This window comes from Bubalus kerabau, chromosome 7, assembly GCF_029407905.1.
Source record: "Bubalus kerabau isolate K-KA32 ecotype Philippines breed swamp buffalo chromosome 7, PCC_UOA_SB_1v2, whole genome shotgun sequence".
Classification (NCBI taxonomy): Eukaryota; Metazoa; Chordata; class Mammalia; order Artiodactyla; family Bovidae; genus Bubalus; species Bubalus kerabau.
This window is the reverse complement of record NC_073630.1, coordinates 109862830-109888721: the sequence shown is the minus strand read 5'-3', so window position 1 is coordinate 109888721 and position 25892 is coordinate 109862830. Positions and strand designations below refer to the sequence as shown.

The 25892-nt window shown below is 44.4% G+C and overlaps 1 long non-coding RNA gene across 1 annotated transcript in view; it reads left to right on the top strand.

Moving 5' to 3' along the window:
* The window catches only part of LOC129657314 (uncharacterized), a 56758-nt gene extending 38340 nt beyond the window's left edge, over positions 1–18418 (top strand). Inside the window, exons 2-3 of the long non-coding RNA XR_008716667.1 lie at positions 1354–1525; positions 18281–18418. This is a non-coding gene — a long non-coding RNA (uncharacterized LOC129657314). The remainder of the gene's footprint in view (positions 1–1353; positions 1526–18280) is intronic.
* The last annotated feature ends 7474 nt before the right edge of the window (positions 18419–25892 follow it).

The following is a 25892-nucleotide window of genomic DNA, read 5'->3' as shown; positions in this document are numbered from 1 at the left end:
GTCTTGGTATCCTTGACATCTTTCTAGGAGCATTTCTCGTAATGCCTGATGCTGTAGTCTTGTCTAGAACAAAGGACAGGGGTTTTGGCAACGGATATTCCCTTGAATTCCAATCTTGCCACATCCTAACCACGTAGTTGGAAGAAGATATTTAACCTATAAGATTTTCAGTTTCTCCTTTTAAGTTGAGAGCCCTAACCCAAACAAGCCAGCTTAAGCCACAAAAGAAATTCATCCTTTCCTGAAGAAGACCCAGTCCAACCTCACCTTACCAAAGTTCCTTCTAGTGATTATATTCTCTGGACCTTCCTCGTCTCTGATGACTTTCACTAATCTGAATGGACCCGAAGGGAAAAATCAGATTGTTCTCCTGAGCTCTGCCCAGGTAGGAAGCTAAAGAGCTTCAGGAGGCTTGAGCAGTGACAGAGATTTCAAAAAATCAAAGTTTGGGAATGCTGGAAGCACAGAGGTGTCTCTGAGAAGCAGTGGGGCAACTCACACGCAAAGCAATTAGCACTCTCAGCGCACAGGCTGGCAGAGAGCAGCATAAGCCCACCAGGCAGGATTGGGGCTAGAGCATTGTTTTCTCTTCTGGTAGATCAAATGCAGAAAGGTAGACAGCGTGGAGCTTGAGTTGCAAGGGGAAATGACAGGCAAACGCAGTAAACAGAACTAATTAACTTCAGCTTCATTCCCAGGTTACAAAGGGCCAAGTAGGCACAGCAAGCTGGCGGGGGAACAGTGGGGTCTATGGCTTTGCCTATTGACCCAAAGATAACTTGTAAGATACCTCCCAAAGTGCCTTCCCAGGTGTCCCCTTTTATATCCAAAGTGTCCAGTGGAATGCTTTTTTTGAGACAACTATTCACCCTTCCTCCTTCATCTTTCCTCATTGTCTCCTCTTTTCTCAGAAGCCTTCTCTTAAATCCCCACTGGCTTCTGTCCCCCTTCTCTGAGCTCTCAGCCAGAATTCAGTGCTGACCGAGGCGAGGGAGTGTGAAGCAAGGTTACAGACAGGGCTCAGGACAGGACTGTCTGGACGCAGCTCAACCTGTGTGATCTTAGCAGGCAACGGAACCACTCTGTATCTCGTTTTCCTTGTCTGTAAAATGGAAGTTCTAAATGCAACTTCACTGGCTGTGCTAAGTATGCATGGGAGAATGTAAACACAATGCATGACCATCAGCTTTTCATGATGCCACCCAACATGGTTTAACCTGCCCAACCCACCTCACAGGGCTGCCACGGGGAGTCAATGAATTATTGCATATGAAGGCACATCACAAAGTCTAACACTTTTTATGTTGCTATTGTTGGTCCTATTGCAATTATGTCTACTTCTTATATGTACAGCTTTCAGCCCAACTCCATTTCTACTGTTCAGTATGGTGTGGAACAATTATAAGGGCTTGGGGTAGAAAGATGACCAAACTCTTGATCTTCAGAGAACTTGTAGAGATCCAAGAAGGCATCGTGGTCAAGAGGAAAGAGCGTTAGTTCTGGGATCAGATATACCTGGATTAAGGTATGCCAACTTCTTCAAATTGCTCATCTCCTTTTCCTCACTTGCAAACTGTGGTCAAAATTGAACTTCCTACATAGGGAATAATAATAAAATGAGAGAATGTATGAGTTGGCCAAAAAGTTTATTCAGGCCCAAGAAAACTTTTCAGCTAACCCAAGGAGTGTTAACATACCACTCTGAATATAGTATTAAGTAAACATGCACTCTCATCAGATCCTCTGAGAAAGCCACGAACCACTAAAAATGGTGAGGAAGGTAATCACAATTAACAGCACAAATGATGATGCTCTCAAGCTGAAATAATGCTCAGTTCAGTTCATTTCAGTCACTCAGTCATGTCCGACTCTTTGCTACCCCATGGACTGCCAGCACTCCAGGCTTCCCTGTCCTTCACCAACTCCTGAGTTTACTCAAACTCATGTCCATTGAGTTGGTGATGCCATCCAACCATCTCATCCTCTGTCAACCCCTTTTCCTCCTGCCTTCAATCTTTCCCAGCATCAGGGACTTTTCACATGCATCAGCTCTTCGCATCAGATGGCCAAAGTATTGGAGTTTCAGCTTCAACATCAGTCCTTCCAATGAATATTCAGGATTGATTTCCTTTAGGATTGACTGGTTGGATCTCCTTGCAGTCCAAGGGACTCTCAAGAATCTTTTCCAACACCACAATTCAAAAGCATCAATTCTTCAGCACTCAGCTTTCTTTATAGTCCAACTCTCACATCAATACATGACTACTGGAAAAACCATAGCCTTTACTAGATGGACATTTGTTGGCAAAGTAATGTCTCTGTTTTTTAATATGCTGTCTAGGTTGGTCATAATTTTCCTTTCAAGGAGCAAGCATCTTTTAATTTCATGGCTGCAATCACCATCTGCAGTGATTTTGAAGCCCCCCCAAAATAAAGTCTGTCACTGTATCCGCTGTTTCCCCATCTATTTGCCATGAAGTGATGGGACCAGATGCCATGATCTTAGTTTTCTGAATGTTGAGCTTTAAGCCCACTTTTTCACTCTCCTCTTTCACTTTCATCAAGAGGCTCTTTAGTTCTTCTTCACTTTCTGCCATAAGGGTGGTGTCATCTGCATATCTGAGGTTATTGATATTTCTCCCGGCAATCTTGATTCTAGTTTGTGCTTTATCCAGCCTAGCATTTCTCATGATGTACTCTGCATATAAGTTATATAAACAGGGTGATTTTATACAGCCTTGATGTACTCCTTTCCCAATTTGGGACCAGTTTGTTGTTCCATGTCCAGTTCTAACTGTTGCTTCTTGACCTGCATACAGATTTCTCAAGAGGCAGGTCAGGTGGTCTAGTATTCCTATCTCTTTCAGAATTTTCCACAGTTTTTTGTGATCCACACATTCAAAGGCTTTGGCATAGTCAATAAAGCAGAAATAGATGTGTTTCTGGAACTCTCTTGATTTTTCCACGATCCAGCGGATGTTGGCAATTTGATCTCTGGTTCCTCTGCCTTTTCTAAATCCAGCTTGAACATCTGAAACTTCATGGTTCACATATTGTTGAAGTCTGGCTTGGAGAATTTTGAGCATTACTTTACTAGCGTGTGAGATGAGTGCAATTGTGCTGTAGTTTGAGCATTCTTTGGCATTGCCTTTCTTTGGGATTGGAATGAAAACTGACCTTTTCCAGTCCTGTGGCCACTGCTGAGTTTTCCAAGTTTGCTGGCATATTGAATGCAGCACTTTCACAGCATCATCTTCCAGGATTTGAAATAGCTCCACTGGAATTCCGTCACCTCCACCAGCTTTGTTCGTAGTGATGCTTTCTAAGGCCTACTTGACTTCACATTCCAGGATGTCTGGCTCTAGGTGAGTGATCACACCATCGTGATTATCTGGGTCATGAAGATCTTTTTTGTACAGTTCTTCTGTGTACTCTTGCCACCTCTTCTTAATATCTTCTGCTTCTGTTAGGTCCATACCATTTCTGTCCTTCATTGAGCCCATCTTTGCATGACATGTTCCCTTGGTATCTCTAATTTTCTTGAGGAGATCTCTAGTCTTTCCCATTTTATTGTTTTCCTCTATTTCTTTGCACCGATCACTGAGGAAGGTTTTCTTATCTCTCCTTGCTATTCTTTGGAAATCTGCATTCAAAATGTGTGTGGCTTAAGTTAAGAACATTTAACTTAGCTTTCATTCTATAAATGAAAAGAAGTTCCAGATCTTAAATGCTTCTGTTATGAGTAGCCTCTCCATATTTGCTTACCTGGGTCTAAGTTTGAGGTATTTTTAAAATATTGCTTAGTTAAAGATATGTGATGAATGCAGAAGTAGAAAGAACATTGAAAGTGGTGGAAATAAAAATGGAGAATTTTTATGTGAGAAAATGAATAAAAATGATGAATGTCCTATGGTTTATTTGCCATGACTCTTTCAATAGTAGGAACATTCTGGAAGACAAACTGTGAATCTGTTGTGTTTGAAAAGTGTGGTCAATATGCACCAACAAGATATATCAAAAGAAGAGGAGAGTGATTGTCAGACCCTGGGCTGGACTGGGTCTAATAGGATTCATGATAAACAAAGAGAGCCAACCCACGCTCTTGTGGTGTTACAATATGGTGGAAGAAACAAATGTTCCACAAAGAGTCACACGAAGGTCAGATATGCTCAATGAAAGTTGTATGTTGGGATATGTCTGAAATGCTCTGCAGATTGCAAAGACAAAATAGAAGTCCCCTACTTTCTTCTTTGGTACTCCTTTACATGGAGCACTGATAAAGGATAAGGAGGCTGTCTGCACACTTCATGGACCAGGAAGCCAGCAAAAATGATGGTGGATGTGGAGGAGGTCAGACAGAAAGAAGTGGACTGAGTCAGGAGGTGGCTTGAAGAGAAACTTTCCAAGACTATGATGGCTTGATCTGGAGGTATTAGATGGTTGAGGATGATTTTTGAACTCTTTTATTTCACAACTGTATAACAAAAGTTTCCATTTACAGAACCAAGGAGGCCTGCAGAGATGGATGTCTGAAAGATAGGAGTCACATTTTGAATTTTTTTAATTTTTAGATGCTTGTCACCCATATAATTGTAGATATCAGGGGTCCCCCCTACACAAGGGCTGTTCATGCTGTCAACCACCATTTAATACTGTAACACAAACTATGAAACAGGTAATATACATATCAAGCCCTCTATTCAGAAAGAGAGCTGGGGTTCAAATAAAAAGATCTCTAACCAAACATATTGGAGCTTTTATTCCATTGTCATTAACTGTGTGACATCTGGAGGAAAACTGGGAAAATCCTTTTGTGGTTCAAGCTTCACTAAAATCTAAGAATAATCCCCACGTCATCAAGTGATTTTGAGAATAAAAAGAGAGAGAAATTGTTTTATAGCCAGACTCTATAATTCCCCTGTTCACTTTTCCATTTCTTTCTTTCTTCTATTGCCCTGTTACTTGGTGATAGAACTGGAGTAAGTTATTATCAGATGTGTAATGAAAGATTGTTGAAATAGTTTGGGAATGCTAAAAAATTATTTGCCTTACTCCAAGTTCCTGACCATTTCAGATAGAGATAGATATATGATAGATTAGACAGATAGATAGAATTATATAGATCTATATATCCAAGAGATATAGATATATCAAGTGTCCTCATCTTATTTCCCAACAACACAATGATCTGAACATTTTCTAGCTCCCTGTAATTGTGATCTCCACTCTCCAACTGTTTTGTCTTCTTTCTCTTCATCTGAGCATCTGAGACAGAGGCAGTATCTGTATTCTTTCTCACCTGTCTCCAGTCTGCAGCCTTCTGCTTTACCTGCTGCTGCCCATGCTAGAGCAGAATGCAATTAAAGGACTTCAGAAGGCAGCTGGAATTCAGCCTTCATGAGAGACAACGCATACCTTTGACAGCTTGGAAATGCTTTTCAATCAATATGGTCCAGGCAGGGGTCACTCAGAGGGTACTTAGATCCTTTAGAGTTCTTCAGGAGCTGACCTCGTCATGTTGACCCAAATCTGAGTAGACATCGGGAGGAGCAGGAAGGAAATGGAGGGCCAGAAGAGAAGGTTTTCATTAAGCTGTGATAGGAAATGAGGTGAGAGTGGATCAGGAAATGTTGATTCCCCAAAGCGGCTCTGGCATTTGGCAAGATTGCTATGAAATGGGAGTGAGGAGAGGGCATCTTTTTGTGTTTTTCTCCTCTACACTTTCTGCAAATACCTTCCTCACAGCCCTTGTTCATTTTCCCATCAGTTTGTGCAGCAAATGTGCATGGAGATAAATGTGTATGGGCATAAACATCACCCTCAATTCTACTGACATATTGTACAGGACTGCCCACTATGGCATACACACAACAACAGTACTGCCTGGCTTGTGGTAAGCTTCCCATAAATAACGATGTATTGGTGTGATTACTAAAGAAGCCTATGAACTTATGAATGAACGGAAGGATGGATCAATAGATGAATGAATCAATGAGTGAATGAAAAGGAAAGGATGCTCAGCCCAGCCTATGAGATTGTGTAAGGAATAAGAATGAGGTGAACTAGAAGAAAGAAAGATAAGCTTTCTCACTCAAGCTGTGTTGGTGTAATTAATTTTATTGGCTCCTGCCTTCTCAGAGTTCATACTTCATTTGGAGAGAGCATGCCACCATCATTTCTGAATCCCCAACACGTAGTGCAGGGCTCTGCAGAGAGTGAGAAGAAAGGGAGTGTGTACCTGGACAAGGAGATGCAGGTTAGAATCCCCGTTCTGCCACATTCTACCTGTTAGAGCTCAGGCTGGTCCCTGGAGCTCTGGGCTCTTTGTTTTCTCCTCCACATAAGAATCCACCTGCAATGTGGGAGACCTGGGTTCGATCCCTGAGTTGGGGATGATCACCTGGAGAAGGGAAACACTACCCACTCCAGTATCCTGGCCTGGAGAATTCCCATAGTCCTTGAGGTTGCAAAGAGTCGGACATGACTGAACAACTTTCACTTAACTTCACTTCCACATAATAAAGGTCATGAGAGCCTCTCTCAGAGTATCTCACAGAATGGTCACAGAGCCCAGAGGGGGACAAATACGTGTCCCAGTAAGTTGTCAACCATCAACCACTATTTAGAGGCAAACTTGCGAACAAGACATCAGCAGGCTCAGGAGTGAAATGACAGAAAACAAGCCCAGCTCAACGCATGATACAATACTGAATCAGCAGCCATAGGGCTGGAGAATTTTTAGAGAAAATAACCCGATTCTCAGAGCAGGAGCTTAGGAAGGCAGTTCTCTGGTGCATCCTTTAAGTACCATCCATCTTCCATTACTTCTGACTCCTGCGGGCCTCAGAAGCTCTCAGACACCGGGCATCGACTGGCTTTGGCTGGCAGCAGCAGAAACACCAGGCATGGCTTTATTAAATTTTCCAAATTTTTATTAAATGTTTCTGAAGCTTTGAAAAATATAGATGATTGGGCTTCTCTTGTGGAGGTTCTAATTCCACAAGTCTCTAGAGAGACTGTGACTGTTTACTTAAAAAAGGCCCCCAGTGAGCAATCTCAGTGGGGACCACTGTCCTGCTCACCACTGCGTTGCCTTACCACCATGTGCCTTACTGCTGGGAAGATGTTGCCATGAGACCTGCTTAGGTTTATGAGACATTGGCCTGGGGGGTAGGAGCAAGGAGCTCCTCACAGGTAGGCATGCTCGTTCTGTGGGGTTAGCTGGAACTCCAGATCTTGGGTTGAGGTCTGGCCATCCTCTCTCCAGCCTTGAGAGATGTTAGCGTCTCCTCACCCTGGCTGGGTCAGAGTTTACTTCTGGTTCCCAGAATGAGTGAACTGTCAGGGGATCTCCCAAGCGAACACTCTGTTGCCTTGAATCTCAACTGTCCATATGTTTTGGGAAGTCAAGCCCCCTCTCATCCCTCCTCCTTAAGTCCAGGCCAGTTTAGCTCTAGTTAAACCGCTAGTGGCTATAAGCACTAGTTACTGAGCAAGGTCCTTTACACAAGCCCATGAGGGAGGCTGGCTTTGCTATCTTCACTGAAGGTGTCAAGACAGAGGCTAACACGGTTTTGCGTGTCCCAGGCAGCTAAGAGCTGAGTTCATCTCTCCCTGCCTCCAACCCTTACTTCCCAACCCCTCTACTCCATTCTGCAATGATGCCAGCCCCTTTCTAGGGGCTGCCATATCCTGGTAAGGTAGAAACAATCCCTACCTTTTAGAAAATGAACATTAATTCAGAGAGAAAAAAGGAGTAATATCTCAGAAGTTGTTGTTATTATTCGGTCACTTAGTCATCTCCAACTATTTGCGACCCCATGTGCTGCAGCACCCCAGTCTTCCCTGTCCTCCATTATTTCCCAAAACTTGCTCAAATTCATGTCCATGGAATCAGTGATGCTGTCTAACCGTTTCTAATGGGCAGAGGATGAGATGGTTAGGTAGCATCTCAGAAATAGATATTTTCAAACTCCATGAAGTCCAGGGATGATGTATAAGAGGGGGCATTGATGTCATCTGAGTTAGAATGTTACCCTGCATTGAAATCCAAAGGACAATTGGAAAACAAAGCAAAGAGTGAAGAAAAATAAACAAACATCCCACCTGGGGGAACCACATGGAGAAAGACTTTGAATTTGAAAGGATAATGGCCTTTTTCAGGAAATGAAAGGTCAGGAAGGCCTGAGTTAGAGAGGAGGCTTGGAGTCAACCTGAAAGGTCAACAAAAGACAAGCCATGTGGTCCATGTGGTCTTTGCTCTGAGAACAAAGAGATGCTGAAAGTGTCAGGCATGGAAGTAAAGTGTTAGTTGCTCAGTCATGTCTGACTCTTTGCAACCCCATGGACCAGGCTTGCCAGGCTCTTCTGTCCATGGAATTCTCCAGGCAAGAATAGTGGAGTGGGTTGCCAGTGAGATGAACATAAACAGATACATTTTAGAGTATCTATAGGCTGCTTTCTGGAAACAGACTGTAGGGGGACAAGAAAGAGAGAGTGTGAAAAGTCCCTAAGAGGCTCCTCTCCAAGTGCCAGATGGTGCTGAAGTCCACCTCATTGTCCGCTAAACCTCATGCCCAACATCAGCATCTACAGAGGCAGAGGCTGCAACAGGGATTCATGTGCGAGTGACTTACGGAACTCGTGCTGGCAGGAGCAACCTGCAAGGGGGAAGACACCAGAAGGGGCTGGAGAGTTATGGAAAGGTTTTCCTGACCCTGTAGGAAGCTCCTGGGCCTGAGTGTCACAGAGATTGTTGAATGCAGAGGCAGGGAGCTGACTCAGCAGCTCAGGATGCCCTTGAGGGTGAGAGCGAACAATCCTCTTCTCAGGCATCACCAGGCCAGGGGGCTCCAGTCGGTGAAAAGGGTGCAAATCTTAACAGTTACCCCCCAGCAGCAGAGGAGGGGTGTGCCAGTCTAGTAAAGGGGACCCAGTGGGGTCACCAGTATCATCTGCTGCACTTCCACCCGTGGACCCAAGTGGTCATATTGTTTGAATAAGTGAGTCAATATAAAACAAACTTATGGTTACCAGGGGATAAGAGAGGAGAGGAGGGGTAAATTGGGAGATTGGGACTGATACATACCTACTATTATATACATATGTAATAAGGATCAATGGTACGGCATAGTGAACTCTACTCAATACTCTGTAGTATTGGGAAATAGCTGACCTATATGGGAAAAGAATCTAAAGAAGAGTGGCTTTATGCATATGAAATGACCACCCACTCCAGTATTCTTGCCTAGAAAATTCCCTGGACAGAGGCCTGTAGTGAGCTACAGTCTATATAGTTGCAAAGAGTCAGACAGGACTGAACAACCGAGCATAACTAATTCACTTTGCTGCACACCCAAAACAAACATAACATTGTATATCAACTATATTCCAATGAAAATTAATCTTAAGAAATATTGTGGTTTGGTTTAGTCGCTAAGTGATATGTGACTCTTATTGAATCCTTATGAAAAGATTCTTATTTCGCCCAGGCTCAGAAGGTCAGTCAGAACACCGGGCACTCACAGGCCTTCGGCTACAAGGCCAGGCTTGGGAAGTGTGTGTGATGAGCCTCGTCTTCTACATAAAGGAGGTATTTGTGCTCCAATGTCTGGAGCTGAGTCTGGGTCCACAGTCCTGGGGCTGAAAAACTCACAGTTTTCACCAGTAAAACAGATCCATTCTCTGACTGTCAACCTTCCTGCCAACCATGGAGGGGGGAAAAATAAAGTTTAAACCCTTGAAAGAGGAAGGCACAGCTGACGTGGCCATGCCTCTGACATTAGGTGATGTTTACCCAGCATAAGAAACTAGTAAAGCTGTGTTCTAGAGCTAGTTCTATGAAAGAAAGTGGGCAAAAAGCTCTCCCTGCCTGCAGTGCAGGTGAGGAAACTGAGGAACACAGAGGCAAAAAAAACCTCCTCAAAATCCCATAGGTAATGAGTGTCAAGACTAAGTCATTTTTGAAAGCACACACCATTCATTTGGAACATTTTATAATGTGGTCTAAAACCCATATTCCGAAATATTGTGCAGCCATCAAGTATGATATCATGGAGGCAAACTGCACAAGCAACACACACACACACACACACACACACACACACACACACACACCCTTAGCACAATAAATGCTGCCCTCTCTTCATTCCACTAACCCTAAAGGAAATCAGTCCTGAATGGTCACTGGAAGGACTAATGCTGAAGCTGAAGCTCCAGGAATCTGGCCTCCTGATACGAAGAGCTGACTCACTGGAAAAGATCCTAGTACTGAGAAAGATTGAAGACAAAAGAAGAGGGCAACAGAGGATGAGAGGGATAAATTGGAAGCTTGGGATTAACATACACAGGACTGTATATAAAACAGATCATTGTTGACTAAAAAGAGGCACAGTGTGAGAGTTGCGAGTTAAGTTTTATTTGGGGCAAAAAGGACTGCAGCCCAGGAGGCAGCCCCTCAGATAGCTCTGAGACACTGCTCCCAATAGGCAGTGGGGGAAGTTCAATATATAAGATTTTGGTGAAGGAAAAGTTCAATACAATTAAGCACTCATTTTACAAAAGGTTTTCTACTAGTCTTGAGGATCTGATGTTATCATGAAGAGATCTAGTGTTTTTCTAGATATGAGGAGATGCAAGGGTTGGGATCATAAAATCTGTTCCTGAAAATATCCAACTGTATAAAGACCTGTCCCACCAGATTCCCTGGAGCACAGAGTGCCTCTCTCTACCCTGAACTCCCTCAGGGGGTGTTGAAGGTCAGCAGCTGCAGATGTACATCTGAAACTAACTCAACATGGTAAATCAACTCTACTCCAATAAAATATTTTTTAAAAGACATCTTAAGATTAGGGTCTAGCAAAGCACATCGGTGTTTATCTGTCCCAGAATCACTGCCCTCCCTCAGTTCTAACACTCTGGACTGTTTAAATACAACCTAAACTCCTCAGGCTCCATACTTTTCCACTTGGAGTGGGGAAAAGAGAGTTCAGTTCCGTCGGTCAGTCATGTCCGACTCTTTGGGACCCCGTGGACTACAGCACACCAGGCCTCCCTGTTCTTCTTCATTGTCTCCCCAAGTTTGCTCAAACTCATGTCCATCAGCTTAGTGATGCCATCCAACCATCTCATCCTCTGTCGTCCCCTTCTCCTCCTGCTTCAGTCTTTCCCACCATCAGGGTCTTTTCCAGTGAGTCAGTTCTTCGCATCAGGTGGCCAAAGTATTGGAGCTTCAGCTTCAGCATCAGTCCTTCCAATGAATATTCAGGACTGATTTCCTCTATGATTGACTGGTTTGATCTCCCAGCATCAGGGTCTTTTCTAACACATTGGCTCTTCACAACAGGCAGCCAAACAATCTATGCAAACAAAGGGTTAGCACGCAAAGACATTTAAGTTTTTTCTACTCCTTAAAATCTTCCAAGGCCAAGAATATAAGGGCTCAAATGTCCAAACAAAATTTTTTTCTGGTCTCTAAGCAACCTTTGTTCCCAAACCACTTGCCTTGATTACCTAGACTGCAAATACCAAGTCCTGTTTGGCCCAGATGAGAACCATTCAACAGTTGTACATTTATCAGCATCGCAGTCACAGAAATACCTGCACTAAATGGCTCAGTGCTGATCCACGGTGAAAATTTGTGGAGTGTTCAATTACCCTTAGAATTGTTCATCTCTTACCTGTGGCGCCCCAGCGTCTAATCATGGAACAAGAGGCTGCAGTCAGGAAGCTGTTCGCTGCACACAAAGGCAGTTCAGTGAGAAGCCACGGGCTCCGGGCCTCCCCAGTGCAAAACAAGTTGTCCATTTTCAAACCTGCATCATCCTTCTCCTGGCATTTTGTTCCTAACGTCTTCCTGAGAGGACAGAATAACAGTGAATCTGATGTCACTATAGGGAATTTCAGGATAGAAAGAACTCAAGGAGTAGAAGTTCCAGGGGCTACCATTTGTGAGTCTTCACTGGATGTAATCTGTTTCAGACTCGAGCCATGTTTCTAGAAGCAAGTCTATCTAGCAAAGCTTTATGCCTCTGAGTCCAAGGACCCCTATGTGGAAAGGCCCCAGTGACACTTAACCTTCTTATACTGAGTTAGAGATTTATTCATCCATATCCCTATTTAAATTTAGCTTGTTTTATTGAAGAATAGTTGATTTACAATGCTGTGTTAGTTTCAGGTGTACAGCAAAGTAATTCAGTTATACGTGTGTGTGTGTGTGTGTGTGTGTGTGTGAATATGTATACATATTCTTTTTCGGATTCATTTCCCTCCTATTATTGTTGTTTATTTGCTAAGTCTGGAGAAGGCAATGGCACCCCACTCCAGTACTCTTGCCTGGAAAATCCCATGGACGGGGGAGCCTGGTGAGCTGTAGTCCATGGGGTCGTGAAGAGTCAGATACGACTGAGCGACTTCCCTTTCACTTTTCACTTTCATGCATTGGAGAAGGTAATGGCAACCCACTCCAGTGTTCTTGCCTGGAGAATCCCAGGGATGAGGGAGCCTGGTGGGCTGCCGTCTATGGGGTCGCACAGAGTCGGACACGACTGAAGCGACTTAGCAGCAGCAGCAGCAGCAGCAGTTGCTAAGTCATGTCCAACTCTTTTGAGGCCCCATGGACTGCAGCCTGCCAGGCTCCTCTGCCCATAGGATTTCTCAGGCAAGAATATTGAAGTGGGTTACCATTTCCTTCTCCAGGGGATCTTCCCAACCCAGGGATTGAATCCATATCTCTTGCATTGGCAGGTGGATTCTTCACCACTGAGCCAACAGGAAAGCCCTCTTTTCCCTTATAGGTTATTACAAATATTGAATATAGCTCCCTATGCCATACTGTAGGTCCTTGTTGGTTATCTATTTTGTATATGGTAGTGTTTATATTATCATCCATTTCTTATTCCACAAATGTTTAATGAATATCAGTTATCTACCAGTAACCACATAGGAATTAGAAACCAAATGAGATCCAGTCCCTGCCCTGAAGAATCTCCCTAACTCAGATACATTGCTACTCTTCTGCCCTTTCCAGAAAGATGTTTATACTCTCTCTCTCAAAGGACAGACAGACAAGGAAGTTAGTGCTTATAACCTGATATGCAAAACATGATGAGGAAACAAGCACAGACCACGAGATCCAGGAGAGAGACTGCTTAACAGAGCAGGCTGGCAAGCTAGACTGAATCTTGGTTTTGAAAGATTTGAAAGTAAGAATCAGCCAGCTGCCTTACAATCTGGGCAGAAGAAACTCTATGGGTATGAGATGCAATATTCCATGGGTGCAGGCATGGTGCCTTTAAGGGAAAATGAAGGGAGGCAGACCCTGAGGTTAGAGAGAACCCCAATGAGCAGCTCCAGATGTAACCAGCGAGGATCCTGAAACAGTTAAGTTAGCGTCTAAGTGAGGCGATTCTGTAATACCTGGGATTCTGGCATCAATGTTAACATGGCAACTCTGGGTACAAAACCCCACTGAAAAGGATAAAACCATTGGCCCTCCCCCCACAGAAGGCTCAGATGCCCAGTAAAATGGTGCCCTTAGGAATGGAGGTAGCTCTGGCTTGTGTGGGTTGAATGTACAGTTCCCACTTCTGAACTTTAAGTCTCTCCTTTTTACAGTGAGGAGCTGTGAACTCTAAGGGATTGGGGGGTAGGTTCAAGGAGATGGATGCATGCTTCCCTTTATCTTGATATACAGAATTTCCCTCATAGCTTGAATGCCCAAGGGGTAAGAAGGAGCATCCAGGCTATAGATTTCCCATTCTTTTGTGCAAAAAAATTGGGGCTTGTTATCTAGGTGCCTTTTTTCTAGGCCACTTAGAACCTCTCAGTGAATACTAAGTCAGAGCACTGTGGAAAGAATCTTGGGCTTGGAGTCTGAAAGGAATCAGTTTGGGTGGCCCTGCCACTCATCACTAGGGGGCAGGGTGTTACATGCCTCTTGGCCTCAGTTTCTGCATCTGCAAAATGGGGACAAGAACACCCGTCCTCTTAGAAGGAGAGCACCTCAGTGTGTGTCTCCCTTCATTTTCCTGTAAAGGCACCATATTCATCACCCATGGAATGTTGCATCTCATATCCATAGAGTCATCTTAGAGGACTCCCTGAGCTGTTGTTGTTCAGTCACATATCTGACTCTTTCTGATACCATTGACTGCAGCATGTCAGGCTTCCCTGTTCTTCACTGTCTCCTGGAGGTGGCTCAAATTCATGTCCACTGAGTCAGTGATGCTAACCATCTCATCCTCCACCACCCCCTTCTCCTCCTGTTTCAATCTTTCCCAGGATCAGGGTCTTTTCTAATGAGTTGTCTCTTTGGTTCAGGTGAACAAAGTATTGAAGCTTCAGCTTCAGCATCAGTCCTTCCAGTGAATATTCAGGGCTCTTTTTATTTTTTTGTGCTTTGAATTTTTGTAGAGTCCTCTTTAATATTGTGAAAATCTATTCAAACCCATTTATAATGCTGACTGCCCTCTTTCCTTGCATTTTTATTTCTTTTCTTTTCCCATTATACTCCCTACCCTCATGTCTCTCTCTCTTTCTCTCTCTCACACACATCTGTGTTTCCGACAGAAATGAACCCAATTTTAACAACTAGTGAGGTCACAGTCACACAGAGAGCAGCCAAGGTGCTCTGAGAAGGACAGAAACCCATAACATTGAATTTTATTCCAATGAGGTGTTGCCCACATCATTATTACCTAGACATGGTCCTAAAGATGCCATCTGTCTAGACTGCATACCTATCCCTGGCTTGCTGGCAGCAGCCTGAGGACTCTGACTGGTTAGAAACACAAAGCTTCTAAAAACAGGGAATTCATTTTCCTAACAGGTGATTACTATGCTTAACTCTAATTTAGCATGAAAGGCTGGGCAATTGCTTTCAGAGATAGCTGAGTGTCATTAGAATGAATTACAGCACTTGGTCCCTGGGTACCCGCCAGTACAGACACAAAGGCTAAACCTTTAGGGAGTTCCGCTGTTTAGTAGAATTATCGAGTTGTGTGGCCATCACCATAAAACACTTTTACATTTCCATCATCCCCATTTACCATTAATCCCTGTCTCCCAACCCCCACCCTCTGCCTCAGGCAACTTCTTATCTACTTCCTGACTAGGTGGATTTATCTTTTCTGGACATTTCATGTAAATGGAATTGTACAATATGCAATCTCTTGTTTCTGGCCTCTTTCACTTGACATGTGTTTGAAGTTCGTCCAAGTTGTAGCATGTAAAATAGTTCATTCCTTTCTATTGCTCAGTAATATTCCATTGCATGAATATGCCCCGTTTTGTCTGTCCATCCCCTGATTCATGAGCTTCTTCAGTTCAGTTCAGTTCAGTTGTCCAGTCGTGTCCAGCTCTTTGTGGCCCCATGGACTGCAGCACGCCAGGTTTCCCTGTCCATCACCAACTCCCGGAGTTTACTCAAACTCACGGCCACTGAGTTGGTGATGCCACCAAGCCATCTCACCCTTCCCCTCCAGCCTTCAGTCTTTCCCAGCATCAGGGTCTTTTCAAATGAGTCAGTTCTTCGCATCTGGTGGCGAAGTATTGGAGTTTCAGCTTCATCATCAGTCCTTCCAAAGAATATTCAGGATCGATTTCCTTTTTTTTTTTTTCCAGTTTTATTTACTTTTTTACTTTACAATATTGTATTGGTTTTGCCATACATTGACATGAATCTGCCATGGGTGAACATGTGTTCTCCATCCTGAACCCCCCTCCCACCTCCCTCCCTATCCCATCCCTCTGGGTCATCCCAGTGCACCAGCCCTGAGCACCCTGTCTCATGCATTGAACCTGGACTGGTGATTCGTTTCACATACATGTTTCAATGCCATTCTCCCATATCACCCTGCCCTCGCCCTCTCCCACAGAGTCCAAAAGACTGTTCTATACATCTGTGTCTCTTTTGCTGTCTCGCATACAGGATTATCGTTACCATCCTTCTAAATTCCATGTATATACATTAGTATACTGTATTGGTCTTTTTCTTTCTGGTTTACTTCACTCTGTAAAGGCTCCAGTTTCATCCACCTCATTAGAACTGATTCAAATGTATTCTTTTTAATGGCTGAGTAATACTCCATTGTGTATATGTACCACAGCCTTCTTATCCATTCATCTGCTGATGGACATCTAGGTTGCTTCCATGTCCTGGCTATTATAAACAGTGCTGCGATAAACATTGGGGTACACATGTCTCTTTCAATTCTGGTTTCCTCAGTGTGGATGCCCAGCAGGATTGCTGCATTGTATGGCAGTTCTATTTCCAGTTTTGTAAGGAATCTCCACACTGTTCTCCATAGTGGCTGTACTAGTTTGCATTCCCACCAACAGTGTAAGAGGGTTCCCTTTTCTCCACACCCTCTCCAGCATTTATTGCTTGTAGACTTTTGGATAGCAGCCATTCTGACTGGTGTGAAATGGTACCTCATTGTAGTTTCGATTTGCATTTCTCTGATAATGAGTGATGTTGAGCATCTTTTCATATGTTTGTTAGCCATCTGTATGTCTTCTTTGGAGAAATGTCTGTTTAGTTCTTTGGCCCACTTTTTGATTGGGTCGTTTGATTTCCTTTAGGATGGATTGATTGGATCTCCTTGCTGTCCAAGGAACTCTCAAGACTCTTCTCCAACACCACAGTTCAAAAGCTTCATTTCTTTGTCACTCTGCTTTCTTTATAGTCCAACTTTCACATCCATACATGAGCTTTTAGGTTTGTCTTTTTTTTTTTCCATTTTTGGCTCTTATGAAAAATACTGCTGAGAATATTTGTGTGCAAGCCTTGTATAGATACTTAAGCGTGGATTTGCTGAGACATATTATAAATTTGGTTTAAATGTTTTAGAAACTGTCTTGAGAGTCTTGATTCTTTTCAATAAACCCATTCACTCTTCCATTCACAACTAAAAACCTAGTGATTCCACCATGAGGAACACACCCAGTTCATTCTCTGTCTCTGCTCACACCACTCCTTACAGCCCAGGATTAAAAACAAAAACAAAAGCCATTCTTTATCTCCTGGTTAGACACTTAGTGGAAGAGATGTGAAGGCTTCGAACCACAAAATGAGCCTGCCAGAGAAGTATGAAGTCTATTTTTTCTCTCTCTCTCTTTTTCTGCCTACATGGTGCAGGGAAAAAATGAAAACACATTAGAAGGTACTGGGAAATCAAACCTTCCACTTGAAAAGGTTGGTGTGGTTCCTGAATCACTAGCTAGAGTCTTTATTTGTAATGCTCTGAGCACACATTAACTGTTACCTAATTAGAATTTAATTTACTGGAGAGCTGTAGGTACCTACCAAGTACCTAGCATAGAAATTACTTCTCTCATTTCCAATGAGCAGCTTCCCCACTTCAACAGGTTGTGATCCCACCAAAAGGAAGCCCATACCTTGTAATTTCTTTGTAATCAGGTTGCAGATCACAAGGGAATTTTGAATCTTTTCTTCTGTTTTGCTCCCAAGTCAGTTGACAAAAAATTTTTAGGTGGAAAAAAGAAAAAGGTATTTGAACTTAAATCTACCCTGAGTTTATAGCTCCTCCAGCTATGAAATAATAGATGCTGGGGGACTGATCCAGAAGTACAGCAAGACAAGTATTAAAGTCATCAGTGTGTTAGGAAGGGGATACAAAAGCCCACTGATTTACATTCATTCTGGAAGAGCAGAGGGGAGGAAGGCAGCATGATTCTATGGGATTCTGTTCCCTTTGTGTTCCTACACTTGAAAGGAACTTTTACTGGGCACCCAGCTTCACATCCCATCTGCCAAGGCATTATTATTGTTCCCATGTCGACATGAGAAACATGTGACTCAGAACAGTAAAATCAATGCTTCAGGCTGAAACCCAGGGTCTAATCACAGAAGTAAACGTGCCAGCTATTTCTGGCACCTAAGCAGAACTCATTCTGCTTTTAGGACACTGTAAATTGGCGATGGTTCAGGGTGGGTTAGCCAGTGGCGTTCCGGTAAATTTTAATAAATGTTTGTCAAACAACTCCTTGGGTGGGGGGAAATGTATGTTTATATAAGTACACAAGTTTGTTACAAATTTTAGTGATGTGAACATCTACCACATACCATTTACAAAGAATAATGAAATATACAGTGTTCTTTATCATCCATCCCATATAGCCAGTTGATTCTCACAGAATTATTTTATTGATTTTTGCTAAACTCATAGCCTTAGCCAACCTCTGGTTGCAATTGACAAGGGACGACAGTTCTGACATCAATATTGATTAATATTTTCCTTTACACGAATGAGTAAAACAGAAGTGAAACCACAGAGAAGAATGCCAGAAGCTCACTGGTTTGTCAGTGACGTGAACAACCTCGTTGCTGAATCTGAAAATACCTTCTGGAAAATACCTTCTTGGTTTTTCTGCTAGTCACAGTGGCTCGACTTGAGACGTGACTCACGTTTAAATTCAACCTGCTTTACGAACATTTCTTCCATCATTAAATCAAACTCTGATCTGTAGCATGTGCCAATCGATGCCTGCGGGTAAGTGCTCCTAGTGTGGAGAAAGTCAGTGCTGATGTGAAGTCATGAAATGCACTACGGTACGTTTCCATCATGCGTCGGCATATGCACATACATACCTCATACAGGTATGACAGACAAAACTAGCACCAAGACCACAGGTAACAGTACTCTATGGTAGAGTAAGTAGGAAGTAATGCATGGCCCAGTGGTAAAGAATCTGCCTGCCAGTGCAGGAGACGCAGGTTTGATCCCTGGGTCAGGAAGATCCCCTGGAGGACAGCATGGCAACCCACTCCAGTATTTACCCAGGGAAGACGGCCCCTCCTCCCCGCTCCCATGCAGGTCCAATGTTACAGTCCTCAGTCATTACTGATTTTTGTATAAAAACTCAGGGCTTTCTCTGAACACTGACAGTTAATAGTTGACCTTGGGAAAGTTGTTTGACCTTGAGACTCATTCCTTCCATTGTAAAGTGGGGAAGTTCATAGTTTCATCACAGTATCACTGTGAGGACTGATAAAGCAACCAGCACAGAGACAAGACCGCACACCCGCTCAGTAACTAGGAGTTTGCACCCCAGTCTGCCCCTCCCTATGTCCTGGGGCTCCATACCTGAGCACGTGCACAGAGAGTTACACTGACCCCCATTCACTCTTCCCATCTCTGTCATTATCATTTCCAATTTCTGTGCCCAAAGACAACTGACCACATGACCTTTCTGACTAGGAGAATGCATACACATAAGAAGCAGTAGTAACAAGGCTTTTCATGTATTAACTCATTTGATTCTCCTGACAGTTCTATGAAGGAAGTGTTTTTCTGTGCTCCATTTTGCAGATGGGGGAAATGAAGTCCAGAGGAAACAGGTCACTTGCCCAAAGTCACATTACACCTTTCTTACTTGATCGCATGGCCTCTAGTAACAAGGCAGATTCCGGTTCTGTAGGGTCGGGGTGGTCCCTGGGATTCTGCATTTCTAGCCAGCTCTTGGGAGTAGTTGCTGGTCCAGGAACCACACTTTGACTGGGAAAGAACTGGATTGGTAGGCTAAAAAGCAGACCATGCCACTTGCATGCATGGATGCTCAGTCGCTCAGGGGTGTCCAACTCTTTGCAGCTCCATGGACTGTAGCCTGCCAGGCTTCTCTGCCCATAAAATTGTCCTGGCAAGAATACTAGAGTGAGTTGCCATTTCCTACTCCAGGGGATCTTCCTTACCGAGTGATTGAACCTGAGTCTCTTGCATCTCCTGCATTGGCAGGCAGATTCTTTTCCACTGAGCCACCAGAGAAGCCCCAGACAATGCCACTTAGCTGATTCCAAAGTTCATGTTCTCTTCTGGGAAGTAAGAACTCTGTACCAAGCAGGAGTCTTCTGATGGGGACACCTGGAGACACCACAGTATCAGAAATGTCTGCAGAACAAGAAAGACAACATAGATCCAGGACCCTATGTGAATAAGCTTCACATACCCAGGGCACCTGGCTTCTTCATAATGATCATGTTTACCATTATTCAAGCCACTCACCAACATGCTACACACCATACACCCAGAATGACTCAGTTCAGTTCAGTTCAGTTCAGTCACTCAGTCATATCCGACTCTTAGGGACCCCATGGACAGCAGTGGCCTCCCTGTCCATCACCAACTCCCGGAGTTTACTCAAACTCAAGGAGAAGCATCCCCTTCTCCTCCTGCTTTCAGTCTTTCCCAGCATCATGGTCTTTTCAAATGAGTCAGTTCTACTCAGTTCAGTTCAGTTGCTCAGTCGTGTCTGACTCTTTGCGACCCCATGAATCACAGCATGCCAGGCCTCCCTGTCCATCACCAACTCCCGGAGTTCATTCAAACTCCTGTCCATCGAGTCAGTGATGCCATCCAGCCATCTCATCCTCTGTCATCCCCTTCTCTTCCTGCCCCTAATCCTCTCAGCATGAGGGTCTTTTCCAATGAGTCAACACTTCATAAGAGGTGGCCAAAGTATTGGAGTTTCAGCTTCAGCATCAGTCCTTCCAATGAACACCCAGGGCTGATCTCCTTTAGGATGGGCTGGTTGGATCTCCATGCAGTCCAAGGGACTCTCGAGAGTCTTCTCCAACACCATAGTTCAAACGCATCAATTCTTCTGCGCTCAGCTTTCTTCACAGTCCAGCTCTCACAGATCAGTTCTACTAATGCTCCACAAAAATTCCCTACCACTAGGCCCCTGCCAACATCTCACCGAGACACGTGCTGGGGAGAAAATTTAATCACTGAATCCATTTATGTTTGAGCCGAAAGAACCTCAGTGCTCAAATAATCTGAGTTCTTACTCTATAGCTGGAGAAATTAAGGTCCAGAAATGGCAAACACTCCATGAGGTAGAGGCTAGGAGATCACCCTAGACTTGCCCTGTCACTCTCCAGCCAGAGTGGCAGTCTATAGCCAGGGAGGGTGGCCTGGGCATTCAGGGCACTTGGTCAGCCCCCTGGTCTCTGCTTCCTCTGGAGTCCTACATGCAGCTTGGTCTGTGCTCCAGGTGGGACAGAATATCTCCAGGAGGCTGTCATAGACAACATCAAATAGATAAACAATGTGAGACAGAACAGAGGAAATTATGCTGCTGCTGCTGCTGCTAAGTCGCTTCAGTCGTGTCCGACTCTGTGCGACCCCATGGACGGCAGCCCACCAGGCTCCCCCATCCCTGGGATTTTCCCGGCAAGAATACTAGAGTGGGTTGCCACTTCCTCCTCCAATGCACGAAAGTGAAAAGTGAAAGTGAAGTCACTCAGTCGTGTCCGACTCTGTGCGACCCCATGGACTGCAGCCCACCAGGCTCCTCCATCCATGGGATTTTCCAGGCAAGAGTACTGGAGTGGGGTGTCATTGCCTTCTTCAGAGGAAATTATGAAATGCAGGAAAACTTGCTTTTTTTAATGGTTTTTGAAGGAACCATCATTAGGGAGAGATTAATCCTATGGGCGGAGTTGGGAGAGGTGATGCAGGATGTTACGGAGTTTTAAGCATTGTTATTTGAGTAATAACACTCCCTTGATCCTTGACTCCCACTATTCCTGGGACCCTGGGGTCCCAGGTAGCATCAATTTCTGCCCAGGTTACTGCAGTAACTTCCCCAAAGGTCTCTTGGCTTCTACCTTATTCACCAAGAATAAAACTATTCTCCACACAGCAGTCAGGGAGATCCTACAGGAACATGACTGGTATCACCGTGTTCCTCTGTCAGAGACCCTGCCATGGCTTCACGTTTATCCAAAGTCTCAGTCCCACCCTCTCAATCACATCATGTCTCACCCTGTATGCCGTCATGCCTCCAGAAGCACTTAGATGGTCTTCCCAACCCATCCCCACACTCAGTCCAATTCAACCATGCTGACCCCCTCACCTTGACCCCACCGCCCAGCCAGGATTCTGCCTTCAGACTCTCGCCCCAGCCATCCCTGGGGCTGGATGCTCTTCCTGCAGACTCCCCACAACTGACACCTGCAGTGCCTTGTCCGTGCTCACTCCTCCTCAAGGAAGCCCACCTTGACCACCTCATGGAAAGTTGCACCTGCCTGCACATCATCCTGTGTGTGGTGATTGTCGGCTTTCTCTCCCTAAGGGCGGAGCTCCTTTTCTGTTGCTCCATGGGAGTGAGCTATCTTTACTCTGTTCACTGATATCTCCCAACCCCAAGGACAAGCCCAGCCTGGATACTTAGAGCTGTGTGGCCATGAGCAATGTGTTTGGCCTCTCTGGGCTTCTTTTGTTCCATTTGTAAAATATAATAATGGAGAAGGAAATGGCCACCCACTCCAGTATTCTTGCCTGGAGAACTCCATGGACAGAGGAGCCCGGTGGGCTACAGTCCATGGGGTCACAAGGAGTCGGACACGACTGAGCAACTTTCACACTTAAAAGTATAATAAGGCAACAGAAATAATTGAGAAAAGTGCTTGACACTTTAAGTGGTATTTTGGGTCAGTTTATCCATTATCTCTGACTTCAAGCTCATGCTTCTTCATCGGGACCATGATATCAGACAGATCTGGTATTAAAGCTCAGTTTCGTCATGTCCCCCCAAGCTGTGTTGAACCTTTCCTCCGGGTGGGGCTCTGTACTAAGAGCTAAAAAGACAGGAATGCCATCTCTTCACTGAGAGATGTAGGCATGTTCCTTGAGTTCTGTCAAGAATCAGTTGCTGAGAGGATAAAACAAGACATGTCTGAAACAAGAGAACTTGCCTTAATTGTTTATCTGTGGACCTCTTATAGGAAGTTGGGCGTGTTATTTATGCTGTTTCTCTACATACTGACAGAGATTTCAGGGGTCGGGCCCATTCAGGGACAGGCCAGTGGCTCATGATGGCTGCCATTAGGGTCAACTGGGTGCTGTAGAGAAAGAACTGTGGAGAGATGTCAGGACCAGACCATGGGGGGATGTGTGTCATGCTCAGAACACGGACCTTAACAGAACATGGACCATAACCGCAGGCAGTGGAAATGACAGATTTTAGAATGAAACCCCGGCTGCAACATGGCAGATGTATTGAAGAAAATGAGATGTTAAGTGGAGGGATTCCTGAGAAGGGCTGCAGATTCCAAGGCAGAGAGGGGGCACCAAGCCCAGGAGCTGGCATGATATAGAACTTTCTCCTTTCTCACCCCATGCCCCCTCGCCCACCTTGATTTCTCTTCCTTTGTTTTTCTTATTCTTATTTTTTTGTTTATTTTTGGTTGCACTGGGTCTTCACTGCTGTACACAGCCTTTCTCTAGTTGCAATGCACAAGCTTCTCATGGAGGTGACTTCTCTTATTGTGAAGCACAGGCTCTAGCCACGTGGTTCAATAACTGCATGTGGCTTGCAGGCTTAGTTGCTCCATGGCATGTGGAATCTTCCGGGACCAGGGATTGAACTTGTGTCCCCTGCATTGGCAGGTGGATTCCTATCCACTGCACCACCAAGGAAGTCCCTCCCCTTCCTTTCTTTTGGGCCTTCTAGAGTCAGAAAGTGTTGGCCCAGGAGATGGAGGGAAGTATATTGTCTTGGGGAGCTTCATTCTCTACATTCTAAGCATGAGGTCCCTCCTGGCACTCCTGCAGATCACCAAAGAAGGTCTCTTATGACCCTTTACTCTTGGGCTTTAATGGATTGTGTATAACTAGGCACAAATCTAGTTTTTGTTTTGAGGGTTTTTTAAAGATAAGCATATTTCTTTTCTCTTGTTGTTCTCTATCACACATCCAGAATCTTTCAGGCATGACCATCTATAAATTAAATTCCACTCTGAATACATCTATGGACCTATAAAAAGGGTAATTCAGTGTTGTTTTTGTATTTGCTCATTACATACATTGATGGTCTATGAGAAGTTACATCCCTGACAATCAAGATGGGGTGGGGGTGGGGGGGTTGTTGGAGAAAGCATTTGAAAAGATGATATGTAAGACTTCTATTCTTTAGCTCACTTGTTTCCTCCCCCTAAATCAAAATTTAAACAACTAAAAAAAAGCAGGAGAAAAGATTTTATAGGATTTCTTGAAACCTGAACATAAAAGGATTCAGAATTACTTTCTTGTTTTCTAAATTAGGTTATCTTTCTTTTGTCTTTCCATCCTCAAGGAGATTAAAAAGAAAAAAGAGAATTTATTTAGAAGGCATGCAAAGAGGCTTAATTGGAAGACAAGCATTGGGGAAATGAAAGGGACCTCAGGCACCACATGGGAGCCAGGAGCTGATCCAGAACTTTCTGTATCAGCATCTGGTTAGTGTGGGCAAGTCATTCCACTTGTCTGGGCCCAAGTTGTCTCATCTGTACAATTAACAGGTTCAACATATGGTTGCTGGGCGGGGAGGGGTAGTTAGGGAGTTTGGGATAGACTTGTACACACTGCTAAATTTAACATGGATAACCAACCCACCGCATGGCACATGGAACTCTGTTCAATGTTATGTGGCAGCCTAGATTGGAGGCAAGTTTGGGGGAGAGTGGATATATGTATGTGCATGGCTTAGTCCCTTTGCTGTCCACCTGAAACTATCACAGCACGGTTAATTGGCTATGTGTGTGCATGCTAAGTCACTTCAGTCGTGTCAGACTCTTCATGACCCTATGGAGCCTGCCAGGCTCCTCTGTCCACGGGATTCTCCAGGCAAGAATACTGGAGCGGATTGACATTTCCTTTGCCAAGGGATCTTCCTGACCCAAGGATCAAAATTGCATCTCTTATTTCTCCTGCATTTGGCAGGTGGTTTCTTTACCACTGGTGCCACCTGGGAGGCCCTAATTGGCTATACCCCAATACAAAATAAAGGTTTTTTTAATCAAAAATTAACAGGTTCAAGCAGCTTCAAGATGATATGCATGTATCTTTCCATGGAGACTCACACTCTGGGACCCTCTGAAATTGTAACTCGGGGAAAGCAAAAAGCAGCATTCAGACACCACCCTCTACTCTGTACCTGCAACCCATAGGCAGAGCTGGTCTATTCTAGAATATTCCAACTCCATTTCCTCCCTTAGTAGTAGTAGTGTTAGTCACTCAATCATATCCAACTCTTTGCGACCCCATGGACTGTAGCCCGCCAGGCTCCTCTGTCCTTGGGATTCTCCAGGCAAGAATACTGGAGTGGATTGCCATTCCTTTCTGCAGAGGATCATCCCAACCCAGGGATTGAACCCGTGTCTCCTACACTGCAGGGAGGCTTTTTACCATTTGAGCTACAGAGAAGACTTGTCCTGCCTTAATGAACAAGAATTAGTAATTCCCTCCAGAGATTCTATGGATCTTCTCAAGAGTGAATGTTTCTTCTGCTGCTGGTCTGCAAGAGAGAATGTGGTCTTTGGTGGGAGGTGCACACACCAATCATGACCACATAGGTGGCCACCTCTGAAAACTGAGGTCTGATCCATTTCATCAGAGAACCCAAAGCCTATCCCTGAGTCTGGAGAATCTAGAGGAGGTAGGGCAGCCCACGTGGCCTAAAGGAGGACCAAGGCTACCTCCTGGCCAGGTGTGAATCCACAGGCAGCTGTCAGAGCTGTGTACCAAGGGAAATTCAGGTCAGTACCAGGTGGACTGTCTTGAAACCAGGTAGCCATTCAAATCAGGAGTAAATGAAACAGGAAGCCATGGGGGAAAAGAAAAACAGAGGAGGTGAGCTTCTTGTTCACTAGCTTGGTTCCCACTCATGGGCTGCCAGCTTCATGAGGGTAGGACCTTTTGTGTCTTGTCTGTGTTCCTAGGCATAATAACCAGCACATAGTAGCTGCTCAGTAAATATCTGACTGGAGGATGGTACCAGGGTCCACTGCTCAATTTCAATTCAGTTTCAGTAAAGGACTTGAGTCTGAGAGGATTTTGTTTCCAAGACTGTGAACTATCAAAGAGGATACAGGAGGATAGGGGCCAGGTTCA